The sequence below is a fragment of the Cavia porcellus genome, unplaced genomic scaffold, assembly GCF_034190915.1.
Source record: "Cavia porcellus strain 051 isolate PalLab524CR breed Dunkin Hartley unplaced genomic scaffold, mCavPor4.1 scaffold_22, whole genome shotgun sequence".
NCBI lineage: Eukaryota > Metazoa > Chordata > Mammalia > Rodentia > Caviidae > Cavia > Cavia porcellus.
Window position 1 is genome coordinate 53,917,458 of NW_026947505.1, and position 15,171 is coordinate 53,932,628.

The 15,171-nt window shown below is 35.0% G+C and overlaps 1 non-coding gene across 1 annotated transcript; it reads left to right on the forward strand.

Moving 5' to 3' along the window:
- Positions 1-11,317: 11,317 nt before the first annotated feature.
- On the forward strand, positions 11,318-11,424 carry LOC111756061 (U6 spliceosomal RNA). The gene has a single exon (XR_002790562.2). It is a non-coding gene; the product is annotated as a U6 spliceosomal RNA (small nuclear RNA).
- Positions 11,425-15,171: the final 3,747 nt, after the last annotated feature.

The following is a 15,171-nucleotide window of genomic DNA, read 5'->3' on the forward strand; positions in this document are numbered from 1 at the left end:
TAGGTTTTATAATGTTCTGTATTTGGTTTGATTGTGCTATACCTCACTGAATGGACAACTATTGTGAAGATAACAAGATATACTTGGTACCTGTTACTGTTATCCCAATATCCTGCTCTGAAGTTTTGTACCAGTTTCACTGCATTGTCTCAGTTGGCTTTGTTCTGTCTTGTATTGTTGTATTTTACTATCTTTAAAATAAAAAAATCAAAATGAATATGTATCCCAGCACTTAGGAGGCTAAAGCAGGAGGGCTGCTATGAGTTTGAGACCACCCTGGCCTACAAAGTGAGCTCACAGAAAGCCTGAATTGCATAGTGAGAACCTGTCTCAAAAAGACAAAAAAAAAAAGCCCACAAAATGAATACATAGCTAATCTAGTATTTTTACTTTGCTACAATTAAGCTAAAAATAAAGAATAAGTTGAAATAATTTTCTTAAAATTTTACTAAAACTTTCTTGATTTGTATGCCAACATTCAAGGAGTGATTGAAAGACATGGTGAACATTTAAATTAAATTGGAACTTATTACAATAAAAGACAAATTGCCATGAATGAAATGTGTTTGAATTGATGGACAGTATTTTGAGAGGAATTAATGCCTTTTCTGATTGTACCTTGTCATGGCCGTTTCTGTCAAGTAAAAATACTATGCTACGTTCTCATCCTTCTTATTCACCAGATCTGGTACAGTGTGACTTCTGGCTCTTTCCAAAGTTAAAATGACCACTGAAGGTAAATGTTTAGAATTGATTCAGGACAGTGAGAGTTTCATGTCAGACTAACTAAAGACACTTACAAATGAGGATTTTCAGAATTGCTGCAGAAAGTAGCAGAGCACTGATATGTGTTTGTTTAAAGTGAGGGAGGAATATATTGGAGGAAGGGGAGTAATTACTATGTGTATTTTTATAATTAAATTTCTTTAAATTTAAACATTCACTCAGAGCATCAAGAAAAGATGGCAGATAGATAACAGCAGGCTACAGAGGCTCCCTGAGATAGTCAACTTAGATTCCAAAATTAATATAGCATGGGGAGTCCCAAATAGAGGGAGATAGATCCTCCTGACTCAGAAACAAACTAAGCTGAGAGAAACCAATTATATATATACAGTCCCATAGCTCCTATTGGAACAACTGAAGTCTTGGTGCTTCTGCTGTAGCACTTGAACTCACGCAGCTGAGACTTACTGAGCTACCTGAGCTTACTGAGCTCACCGCTTCAAATCACAGGAGACGCACTCACACTGAGGATGGGAGTCAGAGAGCTGAGCTGGTGGGGAACGTGCACAACCTGCAGTGAATGATGGGAATAAAACCCTTCTGTAGAAAAAGGGGCTCCAACAGATGACATTCTGGGACTGGGCAGACTGGCCAGAACAAGGAGCTGCAGTGACTTTAGCTACTCCCTTCTCAAACGGGATTGATGGGGAGCACTTGACCTGGGTCACAGCCCGGATTGAGGCCCAATAGGCTAGCCAAACCAAGTCCCTAGCCTGGCAGCACACCCTAATGCAGTGAAGCCCTCAGCTGGTTGACTGACCTGGAGGGGAGGGCCCAGTCTGTACCTCCATCATACACTGCAGTGGGTGGGAGCACCTAGTCAGCATGTGTCAGATGAACTGTAACCAACAAAAAAAAGAAACTGGAGACTCCTATATACACCTATATGGAAGGAACAAAACATATGAAAAGAGAAAGCAATAAGAAAGGGTCCCTAGCCACCAACCCTGAAAACACTGATCCAGGAAAGGTAATGCAAAGGACATTGAGAACAGCAAACATGCAGTATCAGACATGGCACCAGTGGACAGAAAGCGATATCTTTGGGACCTTATAGATGAGTTCAAAAGGAAAGTATTTAACCAAGTAAAGCAAGATATAAATAGATTAATAAAAGAAATGCTAAGCACCTCTCAAGAAAAAAACATGGAAGAATGGAGGAAAGGGGAGAATTATTGGGTGAAAAAATAAAACAGAATACATGAAGCAGGTTCAAAGAAATTATCAGGAAATTAAAAAACTCCATTGGAAGCTGGCAAAACTGCTTGAAAGAAACTAAGGATAGATTATCTGAACTGGAGGACAGGTTTGCAATGTGAGATTATGAAAGGAAAAATTTCTTAAAAATAACAAGGAAACAAGCAGTAACAATAAAAAGGCTAGAAGATGACAAGAGGATCTATAACTTAAGAATAAAGAATGTGAATGAAGAAGCAGGGGTAAAAACAAAAGAACTGCAAAGACTATCATAGAAATAATTAAGGAAAACTTCCCAAACATAGGAAAAGAAAAAGATATTCAGATATATTAGGCATACAGAACTCCAGCCACCTACAACCAAAACAGAGCTACACCCAGGCATATAGTAATCAAGATCCCAGAAATCCAATATAAGAACAGAATATTAAAAGCTATCAGAGACAAGAAACAGGTTACTTATAAGGGAAAGACCATCAGAATTATGACAGACTTCTCAGCACAAACCATCAAATCGAGAAGAGCGTGAAGCGAAAAATTCCAAGCCCTGCAAGAAAATAACCTCCAGCCAAGATTGATATAACCTGCACAATTGTCCCTAGAAATTAATGGAGAAACAAGATGCTTCCAAGATAAAGAGGAACCGGGGGAATTCGCAACCACCAATCCAAATCTACAGAGAATACTGCAGGACATTCTAGAGAGAGAGAAAAGCACCAGGATTTCAGGAACAGTGGCAGAGAGGCCTCAATGAATGGAGCAGAAAGCAGAACGAAGAAGACAAGCAGACAACTAATGACGGAAAAGAGCACAACAGAAATGAGGCAGAGAAGGTTGGATATAATTTCTAATATAGAAGGCCTGGATACACTAAATTAAAGGAAAAAAGACAATTGCAGGCGGAGTGGATCAAGAAGTAGGGTCCACTGGGATGCTCTTAATAGGAAATATAACTAACTGAAGAAGGGAATATGGACCAAAAATCAAATAGGAGAAAACAGAACTCTATGTGATAGGGAACCACAGAGTAATAGGGGCAACTGGACTAGTATTTATGGATAGGTTGGAAAGGCAGGCTTTAATAGGTAAAAAAAATACAAGTAAAGATCAAGCCCAGGAGTGAGAAAGTTCAGAAACACTTAGGTAAATAGCAGGTTGCCCCCCAATATAAAACCGAGGGTGTTGGGGAGACCCAAAAATGCACAGTACACCCTGGGGGAGTGAAAGGGGAAGAATAGTCTTTAAAAAGACAGCACAAGGTATTGCTAATGGTGTATCAGGAATTAAAACCCATATTACTCGCACCACTCTGCTTAGATAGAACTTACTCTGCCCTGGTTTGTATACAAGCACTAGATCTGAGGGCACAGACAGCTATCCCCAAAATAGCAGGATATAGCACAATAATCATCTTAGTTTCCTATTAATTTAATCTGGAGCCATGTATAACTTATACTGTTACATCATGATTGATCTTAGTTAAATCTGACTTGTTTAATTGCTGCTTGTTATTGACAGATGTTATTCAAAACTGTTAAGGTTGATAGTATCAAGTCAGAGAGTATAGACAACTATACTGAAAATGACAGTGATTCACTATGATACTCATTCTGGTTTGCTTACTACCTGTTTTTGTAGTTCTACACTATCTACAAAGTTGTATTTCTATTAATATTGTTATGTACTGATATATTCAAGTATACTTTATCTGATAATATAGCCAATTCTATTAATGATAATAAGAGACAACACAGTAACCATGGTAGAACTCCTTGTACAGCAGTTTTATATGTCTTTTTAGTTTTATGTGTCTATAGGAATATGTTTAGTTCTTTCTTGCTTTGGTCTGTTTCTGCCTCTAATATAGAAAGGATAGAAATACATGTTAAGACTCATGCTTGCGTAAAACCTATAAACAGTTTACGAGAATTGATCTTATGACATATGATGAAATGAACAAATACTTTCAAGGAAAAGAAGGCACTACAGTACCCAGTGTTGTTCCTGGAGTGTCATAATGTGAAATCCAGCAATATTATTATTCTTTGTTCAAAGTGATTTTAGTCTGCTTTGGTTTGTTTAATCTCAACATAAATGAAGATATGGATAAATGCATGTATGTTTAAGTGTATAGGATTGATAAACCCTATTTATCTATTGATAAACCCTATTCTAAGTTTTTATTAGTTGAACAGAACTATTTGCAGTCTCCCTGTTTGAATTCCCATTAAATGTTCCACTTTTGTATCTTGAACAATTATTTGTAAGAGGACAATATGTAAACATCAACTAGTGATTTATTACTGTTTATTTTTTCCTTTAAAAGTATGCGCTATTTCTACCTGCTTTCTGTTTTGTTTTTTCTTTCTTTAAATAAAATTTTAAAAAAATAATAAACATTCACTCTATTTTTGGTCAGACCATCTATAGAATCTGCCAAAAAATGTATACATCAGGAAAAGAGAAACTTGTATAAATATCTTAACACTAAATTTATTGAGACATAATGAGATTCATACAAGTTACCTTTGGTCTCTGAAATTCCAAGAGGTGCTCAGAGTGGTAGGCATTGGCTTTCAGACATTTATTAGTATGGCGAACTTCTGTGTGTACATTGTGTATATATTATTTGATGGTCTTTCATTTTCTCTTTCTTTCATATATATGTGTATATACAATAAGCAAATATGTATTTATGCAATAGACAATAAATATACATTGTGTAATAGACAAGTATTTATGCAACAAATATATGCATATATGTGCATATATATGCAAACATATACATATATTAGTTTATTAGAAATTGCCCATATTCAGGTCAAAATAAAGGGTCAAATATTAGATTTATTGTATAAATGTGTAACTAAACATAATAAACATAATTTAGTTAAGCAGAAATTATGCTTTCCAGTTTTCATGCCATAACAAGTTACCAAATCCTGGACGACAGGAAATGAATTGTAATTTAAATTTTAATTTAAGTAATTGTAAATTTTAAAAAATTTTAATTGTGTTTTATTATTTAGTAAATTATTATCACATATTTCCATGATCAAAAGGTAATTTTATAAAATTTATATAATTTTTTGTTAGTTTTACATAGTTCTTAATATTTTGTTTAGATACAGCTAACTTCTTCCTTTAAATTGATTTATTAATCTACAAATCATCCTTTTTGACAAAATTTATACATTTCTTAAACTAGTCTAACTTGGGGCAAAAGGCAGGATTTTTTAATATCTGTTATACCTATACTATGATCTAGTTAATTAGTATATATTAATAACTATGTTATTTCATATAGCTATATATTAATATGTGATTAAAAGTTGTGATTTCATGGATAAGTTTCAGATTTTCAATATTTATTATAATTAATTATAGCATGTTAGCTTTTTCCTAGAGATGTCATACTTTTAATGCAGTGATTTCACATATTTGCTTTGTGAGTTATTTTATCAAGTTTTGAAAATAAAATAATGGGATACATGTTCCACTATTACCACCACCTTCTTCCTCGTTTGCCTTTGATCCTTTCTATCAAAACTCTCCAAGAACACTAATAAAAAGATTATGCTGCAAAGTCAAATATAGTAGTGCGTGACTGATAGTCCAGCAACTCAGGCTTAACAGTAGGAGGAGCATAAGGTCAAAAACAGCCTGGGCAACTTAGTGAGATCTTGTCTGAATAAACTAAAAGAGCTGAGAATGTAGCTTAGCACGTGGGTTCAAACCCTAGTGCTGCCAAAAAATAAAGGAGAAGTGTCTTAGTTACTTTATGCTCATCGCTGAGACAAAATTCCTGAAGCCCAAGTTGGGAAAGGAAAGGTTTATTTCTTACAGTTTTTGGAGGTTTCAGTCCATACTCAGTTGGCTCCAAGGCAGGCGGGCATGGCTGGGCCACAGTTCATGGCAGCTGCAAACAGCAAGCAGGAACCAGCAAAAAGCAAGACACACCTTCTTCCTGCCCTTACATCACATCCTAGCTCCACCCCTTTGTGGGTGGAGCACTTACACCAATCAAGCATTAGACAATGAACCAATCACAACTGCACATTGCAAACTCATGAGGCCTGGGGGACACAGACATAAACCATGACAAGAAGGAAGGAAGGAAGGAAGGAAGGAAGGAAGGAAGGAAGGAAGGGAGGAAAAAAGGGAGGAAGGGAGGGAGGGAGGAAGAGAAGAAAGAGCTATGAGGGAAACCAAGCAACCAGACAACCTCCCTGGTAAGCAGCCATGAGCCTACTAGCACAGGGGCTGAGAATCAAACATCCCATCTGCCCCCACCTCCACCCCATCCCTATTAGCAAATGGGAGCCAGAGGTCTGAGCATCTCTTGGGAGGTTGACCATATACAATATAGCAAATGGGGGGGGGGGGCTCCTTCTACCATTCTTTGAAGGCAAATATTGTTATCACTGTTTTGCTCTGTTCTGATTAATTGTATTGCTCTATTCAATATTCTATTTTGATAAGTTCTATAATATTCTGCATTTGATTTGATTTTGCTATTGAAAGAACAACTATTGCAAAGATAACGAGATATACTGTGGCACTTAATACTGTTAACCTGGTAACCTGTTGTGACGCTTTGTATCAGTTTCACTGCCCTATCTCAGTTGGCTATGTTCTGCCTTGTTCTTTTGTATTTCACTACCTTCAAAATAAAAAAAGAAAGAGCAATGACACACATGAATGATATAACTAAATTCCTAGTTTGCTTCTCATGTAAACAAAATTACAATTCTCTGATCATTATGAAAATTAATGCTATTGGTCAGTGTGTGGCTCTTGATCAACTGAGAAATTGTTTTCTCTGTGATAGGAAGCAAGCCGAAAATCAGAAGTCTCCAGTTATAGTGAAGGATTTGCACAACTGGGTCTATGGCCTCTGTGCATGTGAGTTTTCCCGGTTTTTGTATATAATAGTCATCCTTTCTCATAGTTCAGATTGCAAAAATAATGAACTACATTTTCAGGTCCAAGAGAGTATTGGTCCTTCTGCAAACCTGTGTAAATGGAGAAGGCATCTCCTGTACTTCCACCCTTACCACGACACCCTCTGTCCTGTTTAGAAAGCAGCAGGAGAAATGTCTGGCCTTAATCACTACATGCTTCGTCAGCTCCACTTGAATGACTCTTGCAATGGAAAAATAAAGAAGGACCAACAGATTTCTCTTTTTCTGAGCTGTAGTGCAGACTCTGATACTCTGTTAAGGTCAAGGAGAGAACTGAAGTGGGTGGAGAATTTCTGCAAAACACTTCAAGGCCTGTTGAAACTGAAAAGGACACACTTTCATAATAGTACATTTGGTATTGTGAGCTCCTCTGCAAAGTTTCTTGACAGAAATTATGACTTTGATTGCTATATCTCTGATAAATAGTCCAGAAATGGTAAGAAAGAAGGAAATAAAAAAGGAAAAATATTTATTCATTGCTGTCAGGTTTTTGGAAATTAGCATATATAATATTTGATTTTAAGAGGTATTGATTCTTAGTTTGATGATGCCTCATGAATTCCTTTATATAATTTATAATCCAAAATGCTATTCAAAGTTCTCCTTCTAACAGCCCTAGCATTTTTTTCAGAAGAGAAGGATAAATGAAAGAGACTCTTCATAGTACACTGGAAAGTAGTAGAAAGCAAAAGACCTGGTTTGTCTTCCATCATTTGGCTACCAGAATGGTGGTAGAAAAGTTTGACTGATCTCTCTAGAGACCTAGTTTATTACTCTGTAAAATACCTAGCCCATTAAACTCACTTATTTTTTTAAAAATTTTTTGGTAGGCACTCATTAGATTGAGATGCTGTGCTAGGCTCTGGGAATAAAATTCCAAATACTTTCTTTTTCTCAAAGAGCAGGCTGTCATATGGAAGATGACAAAAGTGTAATCAAATGCAGGAAAGGGTAGATGCTGTCACTGAGGTCTGTGAGAACCAGGAAAGCCTCAGGGGCACATCAATTGGAGTGAGTATAATTTTTAAAGCTGTAGAGGCAAGGTCAAAGCTTTGGTCAAATAAGATTTTTCAGTAGAATTATTGTAGAACAGTTAGTAGGGGAGATGTCAAAGGACTTTCTAGGAATACAAAGCAGCCAGAGAGGAAACACGTAGGTATAAAACATCCTGATAGGAAAACTATAGGTGTTCAGTGTAGATAAAATTAGATGCCAGATGGTGAGTATACTAAGGAATCTGGCATGAGATATTATCCTTCGTCATAACCTTCAGTCTATGGATAAAGTCTTTCAACATGGTCAAGCACAACGAATTAACATTTGGTATGATCACTCTAGCAAAAATAATCATGAAGGAGACTTACAAGGAGAATTAAAAAGGGTACTTTCTTATTTCATTCACAAATCCTACTAAGAAAAACATTTGCTGAAAGCAAATGGGAAACATTATCTTCCATATAACACCATCCTCCCTTAGCTAATGAGTGGGCCAAGTTGAGACACTTAATCCAAGAATGGTTAATCTTAGATCTGATTGAACAGATTTAAAGATAATCTATGCTATAAGTGTTATAAGAAAACAGTATTATAAGAATCAATGAAGATGCAGAAAAAGGAGAGCCCTTAAGCACTACAGGTAGAAATGTAAATTCGTAAGTCATTCTAGGAAGTAAATTATCAATATTCAGTAAAATTACTTATGCATGTGTCCAACAATCTTATCTGCATGTATCTAATACAAAATATTAATGTCACTGATCCATAAATGGAGAAAGTTATCTGCTGGAACATTATTTTAGAAATGGAGAGTTGGAAACAACCCAGATGTCTCTCATGGAGAAAATGGATAAGTGAAATATGACCCATGCACACACTGAAAGAGCCTGCAGCAGGCAGAACCAAAGACAGAAATATGAGATTTAAAATCAGTGTCAAGTGAAAAAAATACAGTTATAACATCATTTATAGAGATCTTCAGTGTAGACCTAAAAAAACACTGTACATTTTTAAAAATCTCATACCATCCAAAGACAAATATTTCACATGTTGAAGTCAGTGCTTTTTTGGAAATGAAGGGTGAAAAAATGAAATGAAATAAGATTTAAGAAATAATGTGGCCCTGAAAAAGCATAATATGTTATGGCTGAGTATGATTAACTCAGTCAAAGTCAGGAAAGAAAAACAAGATATGAGTTTAAATAGTCATGTTTTTTCTTGATAAAAAGTCAAAAATTTTGTGTGTCTGGGTTAGGAGTATACCTAAGTTACATTTATGATAAGTTACATTAGGATGAAGATCTGAAAAACTACAAACTCTGGCTTCTGGACTACAGTGCCAGGTTAAACGCAGATTAACTTCCAGTTCCTAATTCTTGAGCTTCAAGCCTGTTGCTGTTTCTATTTCCACAGTATTTTATGTATTTCTCTGTACTTGCTCTGGAAACAGCAAAAATAAAATAAAAATGTACGTGGTCACAACCTGAGCCAGCTGTCAGGACATAGCTGTAACTATTCAAGAGAGAAATGATGAACAGCCAAAGAAAGAGGTCAGTACAGACTGAGATGAGAGATCAACAGATGAGCAAAGGCTTTTCCAAGCCTGTGGGAATGGGTGAAACCGTGGCTTCACCAATGTGGTGAAAAATAGGAGGGTCGTCTTTTAAGGATTATATGAAAAGAATCTGTTAAAGGAAACAGCTGGAGAGGGAAAAGGGACAAGAGGGAATGACATTATAAAACACAAGAGAGAGGAGATGGCAAATTTAATTATTTGCAGCTAAGCCTTCCCATAAGTTGAGAAGTGGAAAAGTTCCATTAAGCTTCCAATTGCAAGGTCATGGTGATCTTTTCATGAGAAGCTCTTGTGATTTCATAATACAAGAAATAGAAGGAACCAGTCCAGGTGGGCAAATTAGATGAGGTAGCACTTTCCATCCAGGCCTCAACTGAAGTAGGCTTACACCATCCCACACTTCTGGCTTTCTTATGGTCATTTAAGGGGGAAAATAACTCAGAGTAAATAAAAATTAATGAGATTAAGTAAGTTTATGAAACTTGTAATTAGAAATGAGGCCAGAATTATTTTAAGTTTGATAAGGTGAAGCATTGAGAGACATAATTGCAGACTGTCCTTCATGGAAGTTGGCTAGGGAATGTACACTTTAACTCTTAAATCTCTTCTGACTCAAATAGTCAATAACTCATAAACTGTAATACATCAGTATGAGAGTGACCTTAAACATCTTAAGAATTAAAACAATAATCTACTTCTTTATTGCAGAATGCTTATTGCAAAACCTCCACATGCTCATTGTAAATTTAAGCAACACAGAAATACCAAAATCAAAAATGTAGTCCTCACTTGTACATCTTCCTCATTCTGATCTCAGTCCCCAGAGAGACCATATTTTCTGAGCGCATACAAACATACATATGTATCCACGTACTTTTTACAAATTAGAATTGCTCTGTTTTTAAAATATACAGTGCATAAGCATAAGTAATGTTAACAATATTAAATAATCAGTCTGATGAACCACTGACCAATTGGAATGGATGCCAGTGGTGAACACAGAGGCTGCCTGATGTGCAATACTTCCTTTCACCAGAGCAGCAGAAGTGCCAGACCCTACAGTGCACCCATGGTGGCACATCCATTGAAGCCATCCTGTTGTGTGACTTGTACATGTTCCTGGGTACACTACCTCCCATTTTCACTTTCCATACAGTCCCCTGAAATTTTTGTATGAGTCTCATGCTTTGCTTTACAAAATTTTCTTTTGAACACAAGTTATTCAAAACAGTTTGGTTTCTTACAAGTAAAACTAGAGGTATATTAAAAGAAAAGCCAGGTCCTCACCTAATTTAAACCAAAACTTAAAGACCAGCAAACTTTCATAATTTTATGTCCATAAGGAATTAACAAAATGCTTGAAGTTAGTATCTTTCTCATTTCCACATGAAGACTCAACATGGCAGCTGCAGATTGCCACACCCTAAGTAGAAAATAATCAAAGAGCAGTACTATTTTAAACGAAACAATTGCTTTTATGTAAACTTAAATTTTTCTTTAAATACTTATTACCATATTTTGAATTTCTGTTTTATAGTTTAAGAAGGAAAAGCAATCAAGAGGAAAGTAAAACAAAATCTTCATTTGCATATGTTTTTTCTGGAGGGAAAATATATTCTTTTAATTTTTTTTCTTGATTACATCAGTGAAAGGCATGCAAGATACAGTGTATTCAAAATGGTGCTTCAGGTCCTGATTATTTTTGAAGCCCCTGGAAATATAATTTAAAGAAGAAAAATTTCCAAAATCTCTCAAATTTACAAACTGTACATATGATAACGTTAAGAACACAAATTTTGTGCTCACTTTGGCAGCACACATACTAAAATTGGAATGATACAGAGAAGATCAGCATGGCCCCTGCACAAGGATGACACGTAAATTCGTGGAGCATTCCATATTTTTAGCAGGAATCAAACTGCACGGGAAATATTTCACAGAATTAAATAACTAGGATCATGTCTTATTCAAGAGTCTCTGCATGTCAAAAGAAATCTCCAGATGAGTGAAAACAAAACCCACAAACTGGGAAAAAATCTTAGTGAACTGTCCCTTAGATAAAAGGACTTCTGTCTGAAACATTTAAAAAAATTTAAAAAAAAAATCAGATCCCTGAAATTCAAAGACCCAATCCAAAAATGAGCATTCGACATGAATACACAGTTGTCAGATGAAGAAATACAAATGGCAAACAAATACATGAAAAAATGTTCATCATCATTAGTCCTTAGAGAAATGCAAATTAAAACCACACTGAGATTCCATTTCACTCCTGAAAGAATGGCCAGGATCAAGAAAACCAGCAACAACAAATGCTGGAGAGGCTGTAAGGAAAAATGTTGGTGGGAGTGTAGACTGGTGCAACCATTGTGGAGGTCAGTCTGGAGATTCCTTAAAAAGCTGGGATTGGAAGTTCCATTTGACCCAGCTATTCCATTTTTAGGCATATTCCCAGAAGAACTGAAAACATCATACCACAGTGATATATGTGCACCCATGTTTATAGCAGCACAATTTGTAATAGTCAGATCTTGGAAACAACCTAAGTGTCCATCAACTGAAGAAAGGATAAAAAAGTTGTGGCATTTTTATACAATGGAGTACTACTCAGCTATAAAGAATGATCACACTGAGACATTTATAAATAAATGCACACAACTTGAGATCATACTCGTAAGAAAAATAAATCAAATTCACATGTATAAATACCATATGCTCTCCCTAGTGTAAGAAATGGTAAGAGTACATAAAATTTTATGGTAATCATGATTCCCCATTACATTGCTTTGAAGCCGTATAATGTTTTAATTCATTAGTTGGAATGATTTTATTATATGTGATTTTATTATATGTGATGGTATGAACACCTATTTTGAATAAGCAAGACATTGTGGCAGCCATTGCTGATTTAATGGCATCTTGTTTGGAGATTCTGCCATGCTTTTGTTCCTCTGTTTCCACTGGTTGTATCATATTGTATCTTATTGGATTTTAATATGTGTAATAGAATAAATAAATTTTCTATGTAAAATGAGAAATATAGTAGCCATTGTTCAATTTCTGCTATTTGGTTCTGAATACCCTGTAATACTTTCATTCTCTTGAATGGTTTTATACTATTTTGTTATGTTTGATACTATTGTATGTGAAGGTATGCTCAACTATTCAAAGAAAGAGACATTATGGTAGCCACTGTTAATATCAGGTTGTCTTGTGGTGAAGTGCTGTGTTGCTTACATTTTCTGTTCTGATCTCTTTTGTTCTGTCCTCTTTTGTCTTGATCTCTTTAAAATAAAAAAAGAACACAAATTTTTAAATTTTTGCCAAAACACAGTACACTGAGAATTGTTACATATATGGAGAAGGGAGAGGGCACATTCTAAAAGGAAAATATTTTCATATGTTTGTTATCTTTGGTTTGATATATACTTAACTATAGTGCATTCTAAAAGCAGCTAATTTCCATACAAAGTATAGTTACTTTCAATTTCACTGTCTCCGCTACAGTGAAAGCTATGATTTGTGTGCCCTAGGCTGGATCAGAGTAATGCGCAATTTTCTTGAAGTTCTTTTCTGTCATGCACCATCAGTGAGTGCCAGTATCGATTATAACATGAATGGTTAGAAAGACATTACTCAAAAGGGGAAAACATAAAATAAATTGCATCAAGAAAGGTTATCAAATCAAAGAAAAAATGATCAGAAGGAACCTTATTGAGATCCTCTTGAATTATATGCATTTGAACATTAAGGTACGTGTACCTTAATGTTAGGTCTGTTCAGGCAATTATAACAAGTTTTTCAAGGCTATTAGCTGAAAGGAAATTCTGCAATGTCAGATCAAAGCATCTGCCATCACTTGGCCCTTGTGTGATGGTTACTGCACATTGATAACAGTTTTCTTTGTAGAACTGAAAGTGCCATGTACATGGTCCAGCTGGATTCACATGAGATTTGACTTACGCAGTAGCAGAAGACCTTGTTTCCCAATACGTATTTCCTAAATGATACTGTCTCATGAGATTTGCTTCTTCAGTTTCCCTTTGAAAATGTATCCCTTTGAAGTAGATTAAGGAATTGTATTGCTTGGAGGAAGTATCAAATACACAATATCAGTCTATTCTGTAACCTAATTACTTTATCTGATTGCCATTTAATGGAAAGAAGAGTGAAATAGGAATCAAGAAACCTGAGCTCAAGTTCCTGTCTACAACTATATACCTCTAACAGATCACTTCTCTCTTTGATAACATTAAAAATACTGGAATCTGATTTTCCTTCCAAAAACTCTTTTTTCTGATACACACACACACACACACACACACTATATATATATATATATATGCTTTTTTAAGCGAAGATGAAAAATAGAAATAAAATAAAACATTTTCAAATCAAGCTAGCGTGAGTGTAACAATAATTAATAACAATAATTAAAACACGATGTAGTTTTTTCCATAGTAGTTACTCAGAGTACAATATACAGACATGAAATAATGTTTAGACAAATAAATGAACTAGAAAAACTAGTTGTATAACTATCTATCTATATATATATATATAGTGTGTGTGTGTATAGAGATAGATAGATAGATAGATAGATAGATAGATAGATAGATAGATAGATGTATTGGTTAACAAGCAGTGTTTGTTTTGGAAATACACTTCTAATCTAAAGCACTTGTATATCAAAGCTGATTTCCCCATAAGAAATAATGGAAAATCAGATTATTCATCACACAACCCAAAAATATTCATATAAAAATGATTATAATACTGTAATACAATAAAAAATTATAAAGAAAATACAAAATACACCAAAATATAAATTAATCTGCTCTTACCTTTGAAAACTTTCATGGCTGGTATGAGGGAGGCAAAAGAAAGGAAGGTAGTGATGTAGGATAAGTTTTGCTATCATTAATGGAATCACTATCCATTTGCTCAGTGGGATCTTCTCTTCATGCAACTTTACCAACGAATCTATCCAATAGCATTGCTTTTGCCTCTTTTTGAGAATTTTGTGGAAATGTGAGATTCTGTTGTCGTTAAATGATTCATTACTCACACTGTTCAGGTGGTATTCTACAAAATTTTGCAGTTTCCCACATTTTACATGTCCTTGAAATCTCATTTCAAGTGAGAAATTCCTGTCTTTTTCTTCTCCTCCTCTGCAGAGGAGATCTCCATAATCTCTTCCTGTTGGCAGATAATCACCCACGATCTGTGGGATCTGCGATCATGTGATGTTTGGCATCATGTATTACTCATTACAAGACATTGCTCATTTGTCAAGTTAAAATTTATGGGAAATATTTGCTTGTCCTTCTGAACACTTGCAGAAAAAAGCTATAATCCAAGGTATATATGTACATCAGCATAATACTAACATAACTGTTGTATATTCTACAGGATATCCATTGTTAACCTTTGGAATTTCTTGTGTACTTTCTTTTCCATGTCCATACAATATACAGTATATCTTCCTCCCCTCCATAACTTCTTTTTTTATTAAATACTATAATACAGTTAGTGATCATTAATTATAAATGCCCCTTAAAACCACATGACTAGCTATAGCAAAATAGATTTTAATTGTTGTGTTTCTTTCCTATTTTCTTAGTATGCTTGTGTATATACACACATATTAAA